Source organism: Colias eurytheme, chromosome 20 (genome assembly GCF_061535395.1).
Source record: "Colias eurytheme isolate Ceu_HAF_F1 chromosome 20, ilColEury1 Martin Lab GWU primary, whole genome shotgun sequence".
Taxonomy (NCBI): Eukaryota; Metazoa; Arthropoda; class Insecta; order Lepidoptera; family Pieridae; genus Colias; species Colias eurytheme.
Window position 1 is genome coordinate 3,215,662 of NC_142999.1, and position 17,252 is coordinate 3,232,913.

Below are 17,252 nucleotides of genomic sequence, written 5' to 3' on the forward strand. Positions count from 1 at the left end.
ATTAAATAATTACCTGGAAGGTTCGAGTGAAACAACTCATATTAAATGCATTGATTTATAGCCAAGTATTTATGAACTGTTAATTGCATTAACTTGAACAGAGGCAGCTTTTCTAGAAGAAAGTTGAACTTATTAAATCGATCTAGATTTAATTATAAGTCATGTTTTTTTTAGGACTGGGCTGTATGGCTATAACCCTTTGCCTGTGGCTTCTGAACATTCGATTTTCGAATGACTTCGTATTTTATACAGATTTTATTCAAAGACTTAATAATATTAATTTTATACAATAATGTTTTCTGAAAACTTGTAATCATATTAAAACCGAGAAGAATTATATTTCCAACACACGAAAAATAGTAGAAATAGAATTTAATAGTTATGTGTGAAATTTTTAGATGCTGCTTGTTGGGTTTTATGTTCCTAAAATGAATATTTTTCTCAAGTAAGTACTTTTAATTATCATAATTTATAAATCGTAATAAGTTAAAACCGTTATTTTCTTCTTTTGTCAATTTGTAAACGGACTTATTAAATAAGTACAACAATTTTTTTGTACCAATATCCACACAATGTAAAGCAAATTTAGGTAATATTACATTCACAAATACACAGCTACTCATTAGCAATAATTTCACGTTTTTTCTCATTTTTATTCAAGTCATTTTTTAATAATTCAACCAACTAAAGACAAGACATTCTGGGAAAAACATACCTAGTTACCTATAAATTCCTAAAAAATACTCTGTCATCCAGATATTTATTAAGGAATTTTATAAGTCCATGTCCATTCAAAATCTTATCTAACGCAAGGAAAGAATGTCGTTCGTTAACTTTAATGTATATTGAGACTTAAAGCAACAACCTGTAGTGATACTTCCTTTGATTTCATACCAGTTTTAGAGAAAATAGCAAACTAGTCCGGCCTAGTATTTTACGTATTGATTTATCGAGGAATTTCTATTTTAGACAAATTTATAGTGCTGTTTAATATTTATGGTATCGATATTTGATTTTTACAATAATTAATATGTAATAGGCCGCATGTACTTTTTGCTGGGTATATTTTCTGCTGTATAATCTATGAATGTATGATTCGTTTTAATCAATATGGATTATTTTTTAGAATAGGTATTAAGTATTGAAGTAGATTATTGTACGTACCTACGTCCTACATTTATATCAATTTGTCAGTAAACGCGTTTTATTACGAACTATTTCGCAAAATATTTCGCAGAATGTTGTGTCTGCTTATGTTGAAAGATATTTTAATCAAATGAAACAAAAAAACAACGGCTTTAATAGTTGAACTATGTGATGCTATTTAGAATGAAATAAATCTTAGGTTTTTAGGTGTTCTACAGTTTTAAGAACTTGCAATGCAATTTTTAAGAAAATACTCTAAGGAAGCAAATTGACAGGCAATTCTAAGCTTTAATTATATCTGACGCAACTCTTAGCCTTTGAACTTTCCTACGTTATCGATATCTAGATTAAAGATATAAATACTTTCTCCATTGTATACAGTAAACGAAGATTGAACGTACGTCGTACACATAATATACCTACTTATCACAAAGAAGTTCCGTTCCCTAGCTGTGCCCCGCGGTTTTACCAGCATTGCTCGGCTCCTGTTGGTCTCAGCGGGTTTATAGCCTATAGCCTTCCTCGATAAATGGGCTATCTAACACCGAAATAATTTTTCAAATCGGACCAGTAGTTCCTGAGATTAGCGCGTTCAAACAAACAACAAACTCTTCAGCTTTATAATATTAAGTTTGGATTGACATATTTTCCTGCATTGTTAAATGTTGAAGGATATAGAGTTGATAAATTAGAAACATAAATTAAAGTATTTATTGCATAATGATAGTACACGTTCACTTTAATTACAACAGGAAATAAGCCTTGTAAAAAATAACTTTCTTTCCTTTTACTTGTGTTATCTTTAAATCGTGTTTTAATCATGATTACATAAGAATATACATGTTTAAAATTGTTTTAACCAATTTTCTATAAAAAAACACTTGGTAAAGTTAACGCAAAAAATGTTTCAGTTTGAGTTTAGTTTGTTTAACTTAGAAAAAGCGAGGTTTAATTTTCTAGAAAAGAAATTCAATGTTACTAAAATAGCATGCTTTAATTGTAATTTGAAAAGTGCAAAAAAAGTATTTCTCCTAATCTTTCCAGTAAGTGGAATACAATAAATGTACCTAATCAGCTTAATTCTTCGAAGTAGGAACATCACCCATAACAATGAAACAGTCTGTGATAACTTATTATTTCGTGAAAGTATTAAATTGTCACCTCTCCTCTTTTCTATCTTTATAAATTCCTTAACCTCGCGCCTCACTTCTCTCTACCATATGTACGCTGACGACTTACAAATCTACACCCAGGCCTCGCTCAACAATTTACCTAGTGCTATCCGACATATCAATGCCGAACTAGCAACCCTGGTCAATTGGAGTGACGAATACGGTCTAAAAATCAATCCTGCAAAGAGTCACGCGATTATCATGGGAAGTCCGTATCTCGTTTCCGAAATTGACTGGGGCGCCTTGCCCAGTGTCTGCCTTGGTGGAGTAACAATTCCTTATTGTAAGGTGGTTAAAAATCTAGGTGTTCATCTCGACCAAACACTATCGTGGTCTCACCACCTACAAGAGATCAGTCGTAAGGTGTATGCGGCATCGGGTACTCTTCGGCGTCTACGTAACTTTTTGCCTATTCCAACTAAAATTATGTTAGCTCAATCCCTTCTCTTCCCTATCCTCGACTATGCGGATGTGTGTTTTCCTGACCTTACGGTTGAGAATATGGAGAAACTTGAGCGTCTGCAAAATCTTTTAATTCGATTTGTGTTCGGCCTTCGCAAATTCGACCATGTCTCTTTCTATCGCAGACGCCTCAAGTGGCTCCCTATTCGCCTCCGACATCATCTCCACTGTCTTCAATTACTATACCGTATCCTTTTCGATCCTTCCATTCCTTCCTACCTTAAGAATAACTTCATTTTTCAACACTGCGAAAACTACTCTCTTCGATCAGCTGACAAACTTATTTTGTGTATTCCCTCTCATCGCACCAATTTTTATGCGGGTTCTTTTGCTGTCTCTGCCGTCAAGTTATGGAACTCCCTACCTTTAAAAATCAGACTTGCTCCTTCCTTATCCTCTTTTAAACATCATGTCCGTAATCATTTCCTCTTAACTGCCTATAATTCGGATTAGTTTATGTAGTATACTTCTATTTAGACATATTTATATTTATTTATTTATATATATATATATATATATATATATATATTATATATATTTAATATTTATATAGTTACTACTATGTAGTATGCATATGTGTATAGTATGTATGTGTATCTTATGATATATTTGTATTTCATATATTTATTTAGGTAATATTAGTAATATTATTATTTATATATTTTTTATTTTTATTTTTGTTCATTTTTACGTATTTATATCATGTACTGTATAAAATGTGTATATATTTTATTGTGTTCTCTTATTATTTCTACCCTATTCTAAAAATATGTTTTTATTTTGTCCGACTACTTTTTGCGCTTCTTTGCCTTTCTCCCCGTGGTTGCCTGGCAGAGATCACTGCATAGTGATAAGGCCGCCCTTTGTGCTTTCTAATCTTATTTTTGTAACCTTTATGTATATTTTGTTTTTTGCACAATAAAGTGTTAAATAAATAAATTCTCTATTTTAAATTGTATGGTGTTATTAAGTACTATTTTAAAAACACTTAAATGTCAAAAGGTATATTTCCTTAAAAAAATATTGTATTTTGAGGTAAATAAAATTCAGGATGTTTGTTATTTTCAATTATGTACAACAGAATATGTCTACAATTAACTCTAACAAAACATTAGGTACTTGTAATACCTCAAAACACGGCCATCGTTAACTTTCCAAGACATTTTGTTACTTAGATAAACATCTTTAATACCAGTTCCGAGCTCAAAGCTTCCAGAACATTTCAAAGCTCACAAAAACTTGGTGCAATAGTGACTTGTCATTGGGAGGTGAAGAATTTGATTCTCCCCAGTTGATACAACCCGTACAAATTAACTTGAGACCTGAGCCGATGAAATTATTTCCAATATCTAAACTTAATATTATAAAGCTGAAGAATTTGTTTGTTTGTTTGAACGCACTAATCTCAGGAACTACTGGCCCGATTTGAAAAATTTTTTAGGTGTTAGATAGCCCGTTTATCGAGGAAGGCTTTAGGCGATATATCATCACGCTAAGACCAACAGGAGCAGAGCACTGCGGGTAAAACCGCGGAGCACAGATAGTATTATTAGAGGTACCTTTCTAAAATATATAAAATAAAAGCATGTAATTCAAACTAAGTAAGTACCAGTTTTACTTACTTTATGTACTACTATAGCCTGTCACAATCCAGCCGAGTCTCAAGTTAACTCGTATGGGTTATAGGTACCTAAATTCCGCTGAAAAGAATGTGGGTTAATTCAAAAGCAAACATCAATAATGCTGGCCGACATTTTTAATGTTATCTTTCAATCTATGGACTCAATAGGTATCTGCATAGTTTTGTTCGTCTAGTAAGAAAAATTAATCCCTTTTTCAGTATTTTAGTTAAGTACTCTGAATGCCTTTATACACTTATTTAAATTTGAAAATTGAGACGAAATTACAAATTTATGTTAATACGTGTATTCTTGATTATAAGCTTTTTCGTATGATACGGTCCGGTTTTCAAATTTGATCCTCATTTATCGTTATTTGTATTGTTTTATATCTCAATCATTGATTTGTGTGTGAATCTAGAAAATGTAGGTATTTATTAAGTTAACAACTTGTTCCTATCATTATCTTATACTAGCGGTCCGCCCCAGCTTCGCCCGTGGTACATATTTCGCAATAAAATGTAGCCTATGTTCTTTCTCAGGGTCTAAAGATTATCTGTGCCAAATTTCATCAAAATCGGTCCAGTAGTTTATGCGTGAAAACCATACATACATACAAACCTTTCCTCTTTATAATATTAGTATAGATAAAAAGTTATCTCTTATTACTTGTATACGAACAACTAAGTAGGTACCTATTACATATAAGAAAGAGGGATACGATATACATAAATAATAACAAGACTATAATATTATAAATATTAAGCTCTTTTTTACATTGAAAATTATGTCTCCAAAAACACGTTAGAACCATAATATCATGAATCATTATTAGAACATATCAACTGTTAAAATGATTGTGACAAACAAAACATGATAATCAATTTAAACTTAACTACGAACAAACACATGGTTCTTGCCACAGTAGCTAAAGCTTACATAGAGACATTCCCATTTTTCCTTACTTATAAATTATAATCTTCTTACGCATACTCATAATTCTGTAGCCCATAATATGCAGCTAGTAATGTCAAACGCAAGTCAAAATATGTTATCACAAGGCTCTACTAAGAAACTTTTCAACTTATTAAATGCTCACCTAAGCTCCACACTTTTTCCTCACAGACTTCGCGTAGAAGAAATTATCCCACATTTTCCAAAACACATCACAATCACATCACAAACACACACAAGCCACAGCCTTGTAAATTTGAATCTGCATTCATAATTTAAAATAAGAATTTGTCGCGCGGGGTCGCTATAAAACGAATGTTGACCCTAAAAGTCGCTTTACAACTGGCTGCAAAAGTTTCTCTGCGCCAGCGCTGTCGGTATGCGCTCTTGTTTGTGTGTATAAGCGTGTAGAGAGCACGCACACTACGGTACGCAGGCTGCACGGTTTTTGTCGATGTCCACGGGGCAAGTAACAGTAATACCGCAGCGTTGCAACTTGGAAATTTTAGATTTTTTTTTATAATAATCTTCGATGTTACGCTATTCTCAGTATGATATATTATGAAAAAATTTAAAAGGAACGAATGATTATTATTAATCACATTTCGAGCATTATTAGAGTTTCTGATTTTTATGATAACCTTTTTTTCATTTACGTCTAATCAATCAAATATAAAAAATTGATTAATATTGAATATACAATGCAAAGCAATTAATCACTGACCCCAATTTCATGACAATTTTTTTTCTAAAAATTAATACAATAACTTTTATTACGAGTTACAATATTGTTCCAACAAATTGAGGTTTTTCTGAAAGCTGCTGGTCGATGTCCCGCTAGCGAGGCTCGAGCTTTGATCTTCCGTCCTTATCTATTCATAACTCTCGCGCAAATTAGAGCGAGACGACTATATTTCCTATCCTTTGCAAGTTTGCAGAACTTGAGGTGGCTTTACTGGGGAATTATTAACGATCAAAATTACGGTCGTGTAGGTAAAAACCGGCTCATTTCGAGAGGTACTCGAAACTTTAGCCGGGTTCAACAAAAAATGGTATATTTTCATTGGAAGGATAAGCGATGTAACCGTATCGTTTTGTTATATAGCAGTAGGCAGATTGCTTGTATGACACAGCCTGACAATATCTGTCGCGTGCGCAGGTGTTTTCTTTAATAGTGTTTTAGGGTATTTGGATAAATTAAAAGGGTTATTTTGTACCATGTTATGTTTTAATTTGTTTGAATTAATATTAATTATTTTAACGTAAAAATTAAAATACTTATCTGATCGTAATCAATTTAGAATGATTTGCGTAGACGTTAATGTAATTAAAAGGTATTTTTATATGATTAGTATTTATTTTTAACTGAAAATAAAAACAAATGAAAGTTAGAGGTAAGTATATGAGTTCGGCACAACCATAAATCAATTACATATATTCATAACAAAATCGAAATACATAGATTTTTATATTTTTGTCAGAATAAATTCATCTCTTTCATGATAATAAATAATAATACATAAAATAATAGTATTAAAAATATGGCTCGTATAAACTCTAGCGATGAAACTCAACCGGTCAAGTTATAATAGCACACCTTGTCCAATCTGTACTTGTCCTCTAGAAAGATTATAATTTGTTCATTTTAATAAAAACACTTCCGTAACAAAGCAGAAAAGTGGTTTTTGTTTGTTTATTGTTTATACATGATCTATATATATATATATATAAAACTCAAAGGTGACTGATATAGTGATCTATCAACGCACAGCCCAAACCACTGGACGTATCGGGCTGAAATTTGGTATGCAGGTAGATGTCATAACGTAGGCGTCCCCTAAGAAAGGATTTTAGAAAATTCATCCCCTAAAGGGGTAAAATAGGGGATGTAAACTTACCATGAAAATTTATCTTTTTCACGCGAGCGAAGCTGCGGGCAACAGCTAGTCATATATAAATGATGTTCGTAATGCTGTATATGAAACAATGTAAGAGACAAGAGTAATAAATATTGAGTTAAGAGGAGAGTGAACAGGTACATTCTAGGGAAGCGCGCTCCACCTTAGGCCACATCTCAGCTTACCATCAGGCGAGATCGTGGCCAAGAGCTTCCCTATTGCAGCATAAAAAAAAAAAGTTTGATTTGTTGTTTACCAACAATGAACAAGTAGGGTTGTATTGTTACAATATAGAGTAAATCTTCTTATATATAAAAATGAATCGCAAAATGTGTTGGTAAGCGCATAACTCGAGAACGGCCGAACCGATTTCGATAATTCTTTTTTTATTATATTCCTTGAAGTACGAGGATGGTTTTTATGTAGAGAAAATGTAAATATGTACCACGGGCGAAGCCGGGGCGGACCGCTAGTCTATAATATAAAAATGAATCGCAAAATGTGTTGGTAAGCGCATAACTCGAGAACGGCTGAACTGATTTCGATAATTCTTTTTTTATTATATTCTTTGAAGTACGAGGATGGTTTTTATGTAGAGAAAACGTAAATATGTACCACGGGCGAAGCCGGGGCGGACCGCTAGTTTTAAATAAAACGAATTATTTGACGTTGAGCTTTTTTATCAACAACATCATTGCTATATTGCTATTTATTTTCTTAAAAACGAAGAGCGAACACAGTGCACTAATTTTTGCAACTATTCACCAAGCGGTATCTTAAAAATAAAGGAAATTTCAATAAAAAAAATGTTTTTTTCTTTGTGGGTGAAAAATCGGCCCTTTTAATTCTTTAATTTACGGATCATTTGCAACTTTGTTGCGAAATATTCCCAGAGGGCCAGAGATACGATGAAGACATTAATTTGTAGTCAATTGGCATTCACGCAAAGACGAGAAATAGATTTTTCATGATTAGTACTAAATATCTACAAATAAGTGCATTTATAGTAGAGTTAGAATAAATGTAATATAGGTCTACCAGAATCTGATGGCATATTTATATTTATGAAATAAAAGATTTTTATGTGGCAACTTATTTGACAACTATCAAATTGGATGTCAAATTATTTGTCTTTTTTGTAGTTGATGAATAATTTTTAGGATTTTGTCTAAAAAATCTTCGAAAATGTCGAAAAAGGCGCTGCGATCACAAGCAAGAGGTATTGTTTATAATGTGTATAGAAAAACATTCGATGAAGAAGGGTCAAACACATCACAATTTTCAATTTTGAAGATTTTATTGGTAAATTGGACTTACCCGTTTTGATACTATAAATTAAAAAATATTATAATTATGTAGGTAACTATAATATTGTTTGTTGATTAGAATATAATTTTATGAAAACTTATTACAGGAGTTTCTAATACGGCTATTCGTCAAGTCCAAGCTGTCCAAGTCAATTTTATAATGTGTGTCTGTTAATACTTACGAAAATAAACAATAATTTTATTTTATTTTTGTTTTATTTTATAAAAAAATATAAACAATCGAGTTTTGATCTGCATTATCATTACTTACATCCATATTTTCCCATGGCATATTGATAATGAATATACAAATATAGGTATGTGTAAATAATAATATGTATTACCTATATAAAAGTAATATGTATATTATACATATAAGTATGTACCTGCATAATATTAAGTGGATATATTTCATTATTAAGTACAGTATTGTCCACTTATGTAATGTGACAAATGATATTGAGGACAAAATAAAAAATAAGCAGTATCAAGATCGTTCAGTCCATTTTCCCTAGGGTTGCACACTCCAAATTTTGATTTCCCTAATTGCCATCAGATTCTGGTTTACCTATACCTACCGTTTTTCTGTGGTATTATTTTATAATTGTAGTAATATTTGCATTCTATTTCCAAATAAACCTTTTTTTCATTCAAATAAATTTTGAAATTATAAAGAACTTAAAAAGAATATCTTAGTATTTGTAAAACATATAAACAGGTTTTATTTACCCATATGCTATGGCTAATGTATAGCATAAATTATATTTATTTCAAAATACATTCAAAATCAACATACATACTTACACCAAATGTCGCTAAAATATCTTGTCTCTATACAATAAAGTTCAAAAACACTTAAAAAGCTTATTTAATAACGTAATATAAAATAAACATTTAACCCTAATTACAGAAGTATTTTATAAAAATAACAATTTCCCAGTACGTGGATGACTGGTGACTTTCTTTGAATAATAATGCTCGAGTTGGTATGGGACATTCTTTATCATCTGTCCCTTTCTACATGACCAAATTTCTTAGGTGTGAAAGAGATGTGTGTCGAAGGAAGTGTGCTCTTATCGTTCATTCCAGGAATAACTTTCCCATAGATTATTGTTAAAGGGTTACAAGTTAGGAATGCAAAAAGCGCCGTAATAATTCTTTGTTGATGTTTTGACTGATTATTTAAATAGATAGATTAAAAAAAACTGTCGTGATATAATATCATTAAATAAAAAAAGATGGTAGATTAAATAAGGCTTTATAACAGAAAGAGGCTTCACGGCAGATAGCAGGCTTTTGTGTCAGATACGTTTATGTATTAAATATATTTTTATAGGTTCGACTCTACCGTCATTTGTTATTTATTAATCTAAAATCAGCCCTTTCCAATGATATTTATCTATACACATCAAATAAATACCGACACAAAATACCCATAAACTTTTATTAATCAGTAGAGTCGCATCTCTCAAAGCAAACAAATAAAAAAGTCTATTTCCTTTTCAAATGATTTGGGCATGTCATCGTTCAGGAATGCAAGTAGCTTCAAACTGAATATAAAGGTGCAAATTCCGATGTAGGTAGAAAATGCAAATTGCTATTTTAGTGACTTTTTTTTTACAAAACCATTACACGCATTATCAATCGATTTTAATAAGTGTGTAATTATGTTTTAAGCTATTGCATAGCTTCTATCGCGGGCCTTGAGCGCGGGGACCGAATCCAGAAATTCCGTAAGGAAAAACCCTCACGCTCCCCACTCCGACGGGCACGGAGGTGTGGCTTGAAGGCATAGCATGCAATAGCTTTACCGCGGCAGTCCCCGAGTGCCACATGTCTTTTTTTTGTTAAGTAATTTTATTGGTAATTATTACCAGTAATCATTGGTATCCAATATCGTCTCTTTTTCCGTATTTGCATACAAACTACTTACGAAATTTCATTACCCTAAATTACGTTAATCACAAAAACTGTCCGTTAACGAAATTTATACTTAATTAGAATGCGATCAATTTATTTCATCGATTACCCGTGTTATTTAAAAGTGGCTGAAGCGCAATAAAATTTTAAGGTGTCTCGCCGAAAGCACATCCGGTAGAGCCTTCGCCATACACCAAGTTATAGGAATCCAATTAAGAATTTGTGTATAAAAACACATGAAATCACAACACGATACATTGCTGCAAATCTAGTGTTGCGAAATTCGCTCGTTGTAGGGACTCTTGAGTACGCAGCAATGTATTAGAAGTCGGATCAAGTTATACATTTATTCGCATACAATCTAAGGGTAAAGTGTCATTAACTCTACGACGATGTGAATGCGATACGATATCGTTTCGCGACAATATAAATCAATTTAGTGCAAACAAAAACAGACAGAATTCCTGTTTAGAAAATCTGAAAATAAAAAATAGCAGTTATAAATGTGATCTATAAAATACTTGTTATTCAAAAATGTCCTTATTGTTGTACCAAACTAACTTTACTAACAATATATTCCGGTAAATAAAAATCATCACAATTCACACCAAATATTTACCAATATTAGGAAAGTAGTTTCAACAAAGCCCTTCAAAATCTAATCATGATCGATTTACGTAAAGCCTTTCATTTGTGTGTGTCCTTGGAATAATACAAAATTTACAACGTACCATTTTATGCACGCACCCACATCAGCCGACATATCGTAAAGTCAAAAGGGCTCACATTCAAGTCAACCTACGTGACGTCACGCGGTCCCAGAGCAGCCTGGACTCAATCATTAACCCAATTAAAACATTCTCCCGCCGATAATCTTATGTGTAGATAAATATAACTCATTTCCATTGCCCGTTATGGTGCAACAATAATGCGTTTGCTAATTAATAATTTTGTAGTCTTTTGGAGTCTGCCTATAATGTATAAAAGTTGTAATATTGTGTAAATAAAATAATAAAATAAAAAAATCCTTACATAGTTTATTTAGTTATTATCTTAGTAGTGACTAAAGAAGAATTCGATTTATATATCTCTCCATTTTTATGTATTTTATTTTGTTTATATTAATTAACAGGAACATTATTACGATTATTCCAGAAAGGTTTATTGTTTATATATCATAATTCGTAAATAAATAGGAACTTGAACAAACTAACACTTTACACTACTAATGTAGAGTTGAGTTAGACACTCTTCGTAAATTCCAGTACATATTAGGTTCTACATATATATAAAAAAGGGAAAATATCTACAAACACTTGATCTTAAATTGAGATTACTTTATTAAATTACATTTCCATATTGTAAGTCATTAAGAATTTGTTTCCACAGATATTAAACGCCCAGTTGAAGCGAGGCAATATTTAAATTCAATTAGATTACATTCTATATAATTACAGCGCATTCGTTTAAATGTTTAATGCATGTTTCAAAGGAAATACTCTTGTATCAACGTGTTTTCTTAACTATTTGACAAGTCTAATAGTTAACACCGCCCTCGTTAAATGATAACGTTATTGGATCATTATCTCGATAAAATACGTTACGGTTTTATTTAAACTTTTACATTATATCTTAAAATAAGATTTAAGAAATGATGCTTTACATTTCTCATTAATTAGAGTATAGCATATCAATATTTTTTAAACAAAAGTATTCTCGTAACGCGTTGAAGTCTTTTACAACGCATTCTGATATAATTTAACAACACTGACTGCTCTTTGGTACAATATTTAGCAGTAGATTTATAGTACGTCTGTTTATACCATACTTTAAGAAACTCATAACATCACTTTATTAAAATAAAACACATCACTATTAAAAACTTACCTATTACACTGGAATGTTCTCCTTCTTTGCAAACTCTTTAAACAAAGTATGAAATACCCATTATCAAATCTATACTAATACATATTATAAAGCTGAAGAGTTTGTTTGTTTATTTGAACGCACTAATCTCAGGGATTTCTGGTCCGAATGAAAATTCTTTCGGTGATAGCTCATTTATAGAGGAAGGCTATAGGCTATATATCATCACGCCAAGACCAACAGGAGCGGAGTAATGCGGGTAAAACCTCAGGGCACAGCTAGTAGTCCATAATAATTTAAATACTTATATCGTATGCATTTTATTACAATTTACAGTAGAGGAAGTGAAACAAGAATTACATCACCAGATGGTAAGCGACAATCGCTGTATATAAGTATCTACAAAGTAGCAATAAATTGAGTATTATGTCCAATTATTATTTAAAATTTAAGAAGGATGAATCTAATTTAGGAAGCATTAAATATTATTATTTTTATCTGATCCTTATGAAGATTTTTCCTTTTTTTATTTGGCCTTGTACGAAATACTACAAGAAATTAAAAAAGTCACAGATTGTATCATCATTTATCGTTTGAATACAACATTTTATTACTTTTTCTCCAATTAATTCAATTTTAAAGTTACTTAAATACAAAAGAAAAGTATATGTACCACATAAATTACAATTTGAGCGTGATGCCATAAAAATCGGTGACTATGTTCACTCCGAGTAGTTTTAGAAAGAAAGAAAGAAAATTTTATTTAACCAAAGCTAGAATATTTAGTAATTAATCATTCATTCATGAATGTTTGAACCATTCAATAAAATGCACGCTCATTAAAACACGACAACATCGTCAAAAAGGCACATAACGTAAAACAATCAAATACCTCTTGTAACGAGTCACCTATTGTTTATTCATAATTAACACAGATCCTAAACAAACGTATGTTAAACCTAGAGACACCATTCTATGTCACAGAACAGGAATTTCCCATTCCAGAAAATAACATACAGTTAAGTATTCTGTGATACAGTATCAAAAAGAAGTACATATTTTTAATAAGGTTGATTCATGGTTGTCTTGAAAGACAAATATTATTGTATATCTGTATTCTGTATTTAGTAATCGACATGCAAAAAAACCCTAGTAGTAACTAAAATTGCAATAACGATATTATACGTAGTATATTATTATTAGTCTGTGATATTAGATACTATTGTCTTTATAAATTGTCAAGTTTCATATATTTTACAAATCGCATTTACGTTATATTAGACGATCGTTATGATATAAAAATGTCATAAAAAATAGTATAAAGCTGGGGACTTTGTTCGATTGAACGCGCTAATATTAGGAACTACTAGAAATGAAAAATTATATTGTGTTTTCAAAGAAGGCTATCCTATAAAATCATGGTATGCTCTATAGTAATGGAGCAAATGTTGCAATATCGGGAAAACATATTCCTTTTGAGAGCGATGAAGGTGACTCAACTAGTTTCATATAAATTCCTCTAAAAAATCCGGATATTACACACATATAATGTATTCCTTTCACATATTCTTTTTTGCTACACATCTATCCAGGTGACAGTATTCTATGCGCTACCATAGCGAGCTAGTATTTTTTCCCGGCCTCCGCTGAGAATCTAAACCAGTTAACCACTTAACATTAGACTAACGAGACGGTCAAAAGTTTTTCCAACAATATGGAAATTACATCTTGCATGTTACATACAATGTAATGTTTACGACACAGGTTTTATTTTAACTACCAACTTGTTCCGTAACTGTCAATAGGGTTCTCGAAAAAAAGTTACCGTTCGTACATTGCGTTCGTATGATTTTTTTAACTAGGTACATGCTTATACGTACAACTTCAATACAACTATCAAGTAGAAAGTTTTGCGTTTTTTTTCATTTCAAGTTCATCTAAGACCAAATTCATTCTACACAGTACAGTAATTAGGTGATTATTTTATTTTGAAATAAGTTTCATTTCGTTGCGATATTAAATTGAATTCGTAATTCAAATTACGTTTGTATAATGAGCAAACTAAAAATAAACGTCAATAAAAGCAAATCAATCAAATTCATAACATTATTGCCACCCTAATCCAGTCGAGGGAACATAAACAAAGCTGAGACGTGAATAATGACCAGTTTTGAATATCGACTCTGAGATATAATGACTTGTCGAATTTAGCAGACTCCGGCTATGTAGGAGCTGTCCAAGCTCGACCACTTGAATTGCCAATCAATCTGATTCTTTATAGAATACGTTGAATATGGAACGTTTACTTTGTAGAGAAATAGGACCTCTATGGTCTGTACGTTTTCGTTTTGCACTGGCCGCTTATAAAATTGCATTTAATTAGAAATCAATGGGAGCACATTGAATATTCTATTTTTGAAAAATGGCGGGTAATATGTTTTGTTTTTTTTCTTCAGATATTTATTGAGTCGTCTTGCTGATTAAGTACCTACATTTGTTTCTAAAGGTATGCCAACTACGAGTTTTGGTTTCTCAACTTATGTCTCAATGATATGTGGATAACAATGATGTTATTTAAAATTGGTGTAAAAGCTGCATACAAAGACATAGTAATAATAATTTTCCTAGGTCGTAAAATTTTTCTTAGATATTTTTGGAGTATAGGTAGATATTAGATAATATTGAAAATTTCTCCAATTTGCGGAATCAATTTCACCGTACAGAAAGACACCATAATAAACTAACGTAGAAGTCAATCTACAAAATAGGCCATTGTCATTAGTTATTAGTCATACAACCATTGTTCAAACTGCTGTTTCAAAACAACCTGACAGTCCTAACTCTTACCATACGGGCAGTTTGTACGTCATAACAATCAATTTTAATGAACATTTCCTGTCACTAATTTCAATGCAAGTAACTTTTCTGTTTTTACAGCTTTACCGATTGTTTGAAGTTTGATGATGATAAAACGTAGAGCTTTGAAAATTACTGCTTAGACTAGTGTCTATAAGAAAACCTATGTATGTAGAAATATATGTGCCAATATGTTAACCACGTATCATGCCGTAACTACTGAATGTATTCATATGAACTTTATAAGCTAATATATATTTTTTTAATTTGATACGTACGTATTTCTAAAAAGCTTTTTAATTTAGCTTGGTGAGAAAACCGAAGTATTTAACTCACGTAGTTTCACATTATCTCATCTCTTGAGTGAAAAATAATAATTCATAACATGTCGTTAAAGGGACATTATTTTAAATTTATGACAATTTTTAAGCTTGGCTTTAGCTTAGGTATATTAATCCTGCCCTGTGCGCAATAGTTACCTAACCAAATTCATCGTATATAGTACCTACTGTTAACGACAAACAAGAGTTTAAATACCACAACCTACAATAACTCTAATAATAAAACCACAGTCACTGATTCAAAGTTATAGGGCGCCATGGAATGACCCACTAAGCAGTTATTTACTCTGACACCCGTCAGATAGTTGCATTGTTTCTCTAAATTATTCAATCGATGTATATCGCGATTCGATACGATATATATAAGGACCTGAACGTATGCGGCGATTACGTATAAATAATTTTGTTAAATCTTTAAGGAATAGAAAAATTTCGATCAAGAGGCGGGTTTTGAACCCGCGTCCTTTTGCCAAACCGGGGCAACGCCTAGCCTCTCGGCTAACCGTAATCCTATCCGATCTGTATTGACTACATACTAAATATTTTTCAATTTAAAGCATTGCAAATATCAAAAAAATTACACGTTCACGAATGTGCTTTCAAATGCTTGAAATGATCTTCTGTTTCTATCTATAATCAAGACAAAGACAAATGGCTTGAAAGTTTATACAGGCCAACAGCCATACTCTCTATCTTCGTAATTATAACATTAAGTATGTACTAAGAAAAATATTAGAAATACTAATTATTATTAAGCGCAGTGTGTGAAATATATTTCAGATTAAACGTTTAATAGATCAATTCAATTTACGTTTAGTGCCAATTAGTACTCAAATAACCTTTAAACTGCCATTTACTGTAGTTCATAATTTATTTGTGTTTTACATACGTAGTATATTATTATTAGTCTGTGGTTTTACTAAACGCGTACCATAGTATTTAGAATTGTAATTTCATCGTAAAATAACTGTTTAAACGTAACATTAAAAGTTAAAACCATAATTAGGTATTAAGAATTTTAAATGTAGATATTAATAATATTTGACAACAATTCGTTTTAAATTAATGTTATGATGTTATATGAGTACTTTTATAAAAATAGAAAGAATCATGACTAAAACGAAACTGAAAGCTGAATACTATTATTAATTATAACTTCACATACGTATACGTTACGTAAATACAACGCTGTTTTAGGTATGTACTATAAAATTTATAAATAATAAATGAAAAACATAAATTTAATTGGACACGATAAGCTCATTTGTACATTAATTTTTATTTATCGAATAAATGCATTCACAAGTTTTTCTTGCATAAATCTCATTCGAAATAGTCAATGTTACCTAGTGAAAGACTTCTAGGTTGTACCTATGTATCAAATAGCGCTATCATAACTAGTACAAAGGTGGTGGTGGTCAAATATTCTTACTTAGAAATATTTAAATTAACATGGCATTTTGTAAAACTGGTAATTTGAAGCAAAAACGTAAAATTATGTCTAAATGTTTTATGTTCGTAACAAGCGGCCAATTCTTTTGAATCTTGTTCGTAATTGGCGCAACAATTAAGTTGGAAATTGTTAAATTAGTTGCTCCACTGTCGCTGTGTGTGGTTATATCATTTTAAAACTGTTAAATAATAAAATTACTATAATATTTAAATGTTTGAAATAACAGTTGGATAAAAAGAAATTATTTTTCTACTTTTT

At 31.2% G+C, this 17,252-nt stretch overlaps 1 protein-coding gene across 1 annotated transcript in view; it reads right to left on the bottom strand.

Annotated features, from left to right (window-relative positions):
* Positions 1–5,709, bottom strand: part of Fbxl7 (F-box and leucine-rich repeat protein 7) — a 68,094-nt gene extending 62,385 nt beyond the window's left edge. Inside the window, exon 1 of the mRNA XM_090113839.1 lies at positions 5,499–5,709. The gene's annotated coding sequence lies outside the window, so the exon portion shown is untranslated. The remainder of the gene's footprint in view (positions 1–5,498) is intronic.
* Between the last annotated feature and the right edge of the window lie 11,543 nt (positions 5,710–17,252).